The 6,000-nt window shown below is 24.5% G+C and overlaps 1 long non-coding RNA gene across 1 annotated transcript; it reads left to right on the top strand.

Annotated features, from left to right (window-relative positions):
• The first annotated feature begins 388 nt into the window (after nt 1-388).
• LOC136079061 (uncharacterized) lies at nt 389-4,890 on the top strand. Its single transcript, XR_010637912.1, has 3 exons — nt 389-528; nt 681-916; nt 4,686-4,890. It is a non-coding gene; the product is annotated as an uncharacterized LOC136079061 (long non-coding RNA).
• Nucleotides 4,891-6,000: the final 1,110 nt, after the last annotated feature.

Genomic DNA, 6,000 nt, shown 5'->3' with positions numbered 1-6,000 from the left:
GTAAGAAAAACCTTTTTGGTGTAAGAGAAAAATTAAAACAAAAATATTTTGAAACAATTTTTTTAAAAAAAAAACAAAAAAACAAATAATATATTAACTAATAACTTAGTAAAAATCACTTATTATATAAGCAATTTTTTGCAGTTTATGCTTAACCTCCGTAAAGGTTGAAAAGTAAAGTGTGTGAAAACGTTAATTTAATGTAATTTTGCGTTTTTGTGTAATTTGTAAACAATTTAAATTAACAATTAACCATTCAGGCTTAAAAAATTGCAAATGAACATCATGAGACATTTAACAAGAAAAATTGTCAATGTTTATTTGTAATTGTTTAAGGAGATAAGTTTCCTAACTTAAACCAATAGACATTCCGATTTCTAATTTGAGATTTTGACGCGTTTAGGTTTGTTGTATTTAGAAAACCACACACAGAAACCCTTATATAAACTTTATTTTTTAATTATCTCATTTTATCAAAAGACTTCATAATGTGGACTTTACCGGTTTTTTTAGTTTTTCTTCCGTGTGGTGAGCGTGAAATTTTTTTTTTTGTTTTCTTGTGTGGCAAACTTGTTCTTTGTTTTCTAGTATCAAAAAGATGTTTTTAAATTTGATATTAAATTATTTTGTTTTAAAATATTATTTTGTAAAAAGTAGAAATAACACTTTTTTACTTTTAGTTTTGAGTTTAACATGCTGGTTTCAGAATCAAACTGAATTAATAAAGCAAGATTGTATTCCAGTTGTGCATAATACATGCGCAACGCTCACTATAGTCGGTGTGAAAGACGGGAAAAGCTCCAATTCAATAACAAAATCATGTTCAAATGACCTTATGGGTTGCAATGTGTTATGTAGTGAAGCTATAAAACTACTAAAACTATTTGATCCTTCTTTTAACGTCACTTCCTGCAATGTAAGTAATCATTTAGTTGAATCTTGAGCAAATGTTTAAATACATATATATATATATATATATATATATATATATATATATATATATATATATATATATATATATATATATATATATATATATATATACATATATATATATATATATATATACATATATATATATATATATATATGTAATAGATTATTCTCAGAATTTTATAATGTTTTTCAGTCAAACTTTTTTTTCAAAAAATTTAAATATTTCTTTGGTTTTATAAAAAACTTTTTACAGTTAATTGAATCCAAGAAATTGTATAGAGCTCTATTTAATCAAGGAAAAAAAATCTCTGTTTTATATAAAGCATTTTTTAAATTTTTTAAAGACAAGTTTGAGTTTTTTAAAAAGATTGGTTTAAAAGAATAGTTTAAAAAAAAGAGTTTAGTGAAATTAATTTGATACTCTTACGCTGGAGGAGGTAATCCGAAACGCCCTCTTTCTTCTCAAGATCCAATAAGATTCACTTCTAAGTAGGCAAGAGTAAGGCTAATTAACATAACCTAGGTTTATACATAAAAATGTTATAGTAGGACTGCGGTTAGCAATGCCGAACTCTATTGGCTATCCTGTTGGAAAGTTGAGTTGCACCTTTTTTTTTAAGGACGTTTTTAATTTCTGACTTTTCATCTAATAAGAACTTATGTGTAAGTGATTTTTTTTAATTTTCTATTTAGTAACATTTCTTTATGATAATCTAAACGTTTTAAAATATTTCTTTTTATTTTGAAAACTAAAGAATTAAATTTTAGGCAAGTTATTTTTCTAATATATTGAAATATAAGCATGTTAAGTACACCTACTCTTCCTACCAAAATTTTTTTTAAATTTAAAAAAAGTTAAATTTTTTGCCAAACATTTTCAAATCTTTGAAAAGGTTTTCAATTTAAAACGCTTTCAAGTTAAAACGCTTCAGCGAAAGTAAAAAGCTTCTTAACTCTTCTTGTAAATTAATACACTGTATAAAAGTGTTTAATATTACTATGACTATAATTATTTTATGATTTTAGTTGCTTAAACCATGAAAGTATAAAAGAGGGGTTAAGTTCATCAAGCCGCAAACATCAAAGCAATTTAAAGTCGTCTCGGGAGTATGCTTGTAGCCGACAACTAAAAAAAAAAAAAAAAGATTCACTGGACAAAAAACAACAAAAATTAATTGCAATGATTTTATTAAAACATTAAAAAAAAAATTATTTAAAGGATACGCTACATAGTTTAACCATTTTTAAGTCAATTTTTACTTTAATTTGGCATTTTTTCATTTTAATTTAGCAGTTTTCACTTAGCAAATTAAGTGAAAATTGCCAAATTAAAATGAAAAAATTCAAATTAAAGTGAAAATTAACCAACTTAAACGCAAAAAGGTGTAGTTATTGTAATTATTCAACAAAATGTTTACTAAAACTCGGTAATTAAATAGAACCACTTTATTTTAAAAGCAACTGTTAGCTTAAGCTTCTTTTCTTGCTTCAAATAATAACACGACACTTAAATTAAAAAGACCACAAAACCAATTTTAAAAAATCAAAAAAAAACTTTTTTTAAATAACCATAGCTTAATGTTTAATTAGTTTTATATCATAATTCTATTCATGCTTGTAATACTCCATTTAATATGAAATTTATGAAAAAGTTGTTATTTGCCGTTTCGTTGTCGCCATTTTTAATGACTATACTTAAATATAATTGGCGAGTCGTCAAAATTTTAACGTACTTATTTGCGTCAACGAATAAAGATTAGGCGTTTAAGTACAGTCTTGATGTCGTTTTCTTTTTGTTTACAAACAAAAGGATAGTTTTCACAAACAAGCTTAGCCCCAAGGCATTTTATTGCGATAAACATCTGTTTTAAACTTCCCTGCTTGAACTATATAGTTCAAGTTCGGGTTATCTACTTATGCTAATTGAATGTTTTTTTGTTTTGTTTTTTTGCGTTGTTTTTGCGTGAAAATATTGCAGATAGTTCATCAAGCCGCAAACATCAAAGCAATTTCAAGTCGTCCCGGGAGTAGGCTTGTAACCGTCAATAAAAAAAAATACAAGTTTCACTGGACAAAAAACAAAAAAATTCACTGAAATGATTTTTATTAAAACATTAAAAAAAGAATTATTTTAAGGATATGCTATATAGTTTTAACCATTAGTAATTATTCAACAAAAGATTTATTAAAACTCGGTAACTAAATAGAACTACTTTATTTTAAAAGCATATGTTAGTTTAAGCTTCTTTCCTTGCTTCAAATGCACGACATTTGATTAAAAAGACAATTTTTAAAAAATAAAAAAATTAATACTCTTATGAAACTTTAAGCTTTAGTATTCTCAAATACAAATGCTTAAAGTTTCATAAGCTATATATCATAATTCCGTTCATTCTTGTAATACTCCATTCATTTAACATGAAGTTTATAAAAAGTTATTGTTTTTTGCTTCTTTGTCGCCATTTTTAATGTTTACACTTAAATATTATTGGCGAACCGTAAAAATACCATATTTTAAAATTATCATAAATTTTTTTATATTTGCATCAACGTATTAAGATTAAGCGTTTAAGTGCAGTCTTGATGTCGAAATTAATTATTCTAAAATATAAACCTTTACTCAAATAAACATGTATATATATATATATATATATATATATATATATATATATATATATATATATATATATATATATAAGTGCCGGTTTTAGCACTACCAGCGCCCTGGGCGAGATTTCTACGGTGCCCCCAGCTCAATTTAACCCCATTCAAAAAAAAGGCAAAGGTAACATAACCAATTAGTTTTGCCCCTTTATATTCGGCGCCCTGGGCCATCGCCCAACCAGGCCCTACCCTAACGCCGCCACTGTATATATATATATATATATATATATATATATATATATATATATATATATATATATATATATATATATATATATATATTATATATATATATATATATATATATATATATATATATATATATATATATAAAGAGAGAGAGAGAGGCGATTTTATGGGTGTGTTTGGGGTTTCCCCTCCCCCCTCCCCTCAACAACAACAAAAAAAAGAAAAGTGATTTTCAATTTAAAGTCGGTTTTTTACGAATTTAGTCGGCTAGTTGAGTATTTGAAACAACTCTGTCGCGTAAATTTTAGTTTTGAGGACCTTTTTTCTTTTATAGAAGCCAGTTTGGTTTTTTTCACCTTACCCCTCATTTATTTCGTAGAATCGCCTCTGTATATATATGATATATATATATATATATATGATATATATATATATATGATATATATATATATATGATATATATATATATATATATATATATATATATATATATATATATATATATATATATATATATATATATATATATATATATATATATATATATATATATATATCAGGCCCGTAGCAAACGGGGTGGCAGCAGGGGCATTTGCCCTCCCAATAATTTTTCAAATAAATAATTTTGAAGAAATTGACTGAAAAAATGACTAAAAAAAAAAAAAGGTCCTAACAATTATTTCGGGGTAGTACTGCCTCCCCCCAATATAATTTTTGTTACTACGGGCCTATATATATATATATATATATATATATATATATATATATATATATATATATATATATATATATAAATATATATATATATATATATATATATATATATATATATATATATTTTATTATTATTATTACTCAAATTAAAAAATAAATTTTTACTCTAACTACTTTTCTAGGCGCAGTGTTTCCATGGTGACTTAAGCAATGCATCTTGGTCAGCAAAAGCAAGTTGGATAGTGATTCTTGCATTACTTTTCTTTGCAATAATTATTTAAAAAAATTACATAACTTTTTTTTATAGTTTATGCTTTCATTTTTAAGTTTATTTTTTTTGCCAAATGAATTTTATTCTTTTGTTTTATTTTTTTTTTCCGTTTATTGAGACAGCAGAATAAACTTTTAGATTTTTTGAACAATTCTTAGTAAGACAATAAAAATGCTAATTTTTAAAAATAAAACCCACTTTTCTTATTTTTGTTTTTTTTTCGAATTTGAATATTCTTAACTATAACTTTTGAATATAAATTTTGAATATTTACAATATTAAATGAATTTAGGCGTTTTTTAAGTTTTTTTAAACCTGAGTAACGCGGATAAAACTAAGGAATGGCAGAAATGCGTTTATGTTTGTCAGCCATGTTTGTAAAGCTTCTATAATTCTCACTATCTTTTTATTTTTTTTCCATTTATTGTAATAACAAAAAAATGAGATATTTTACTACAGTTCTTAGTAAAAAAATTCAAAATTTTTTAAATTATAATTGCATAATGTTTTGGAAATCTTGTAAATTTCTTACAAATTAAGAAGAACTAAATGACATCCAATACCTTTAATGATATTAAATACCTTAAAAAATATATTTACTTTAAAACGCCAAATAAGGGGAGATGGTATGAGGTCGTAAATCATATTTTGATTATTTTGAAAACAAAGCAATTAATAGTATTGATAAATCCTAAAAGATTGGGTGAAAAGTTTTAATAAATAAACGGTTAGCGTGAGGCGGGTGGGGTATTAGGAAATTTTTTTAGCACCTAAGTGTATTGAAAAATATTCTCGCTGCCATAAAAATTAATATAATGAAGTTGTTTTGTTAAATAATTATGATAATGTAATAAAACTTGAGAAAAACCTTTTATTAGAAAGAACGTCTTTCTAAATCAAAACCCTCAAAATAATAACATAACAAATTATATATAATATCAACATATTTATTATATATAGTTATATTTTTTATATTTTAATTTATAATCACAAAATGTGTTTACTATGCAATTACATAAAAATAAGATACTTGCAATTGCAAAGTTATAACCAGGGGGCGGGTTTAGGGTTAGGCTTGTTTAGGCTTGTTTGGCGCGTCAATTAACATCTTTTTTGTAAACACTTTTTAATTAAAAAGCTTTCTAATCTAAAAAAAATACATTATTTTATTTTATTTTGTGATTTTGTGTGTGTAAATTAGCGATATCTAAGGAGTTTTTATAAGT

This window comes from Hydra vulgaris, chromosome 04, assembly GCF_038396675.1.
Source record: "Hydra vulgaris chromosome 04, alternate assembly HydraT2T_AEP".
In the NCBI taxonomy this organism is placed as follows: domain Eukaryota; kingdom Metazoa; phylum Cnidaria; class Hydrozoa; order Anthoathecata; family Hydridae; genus Hydra; species Hydra vulgaris.
This window is presented reverse-complemented; position numbering and strand designations above follow the sequence as displayed.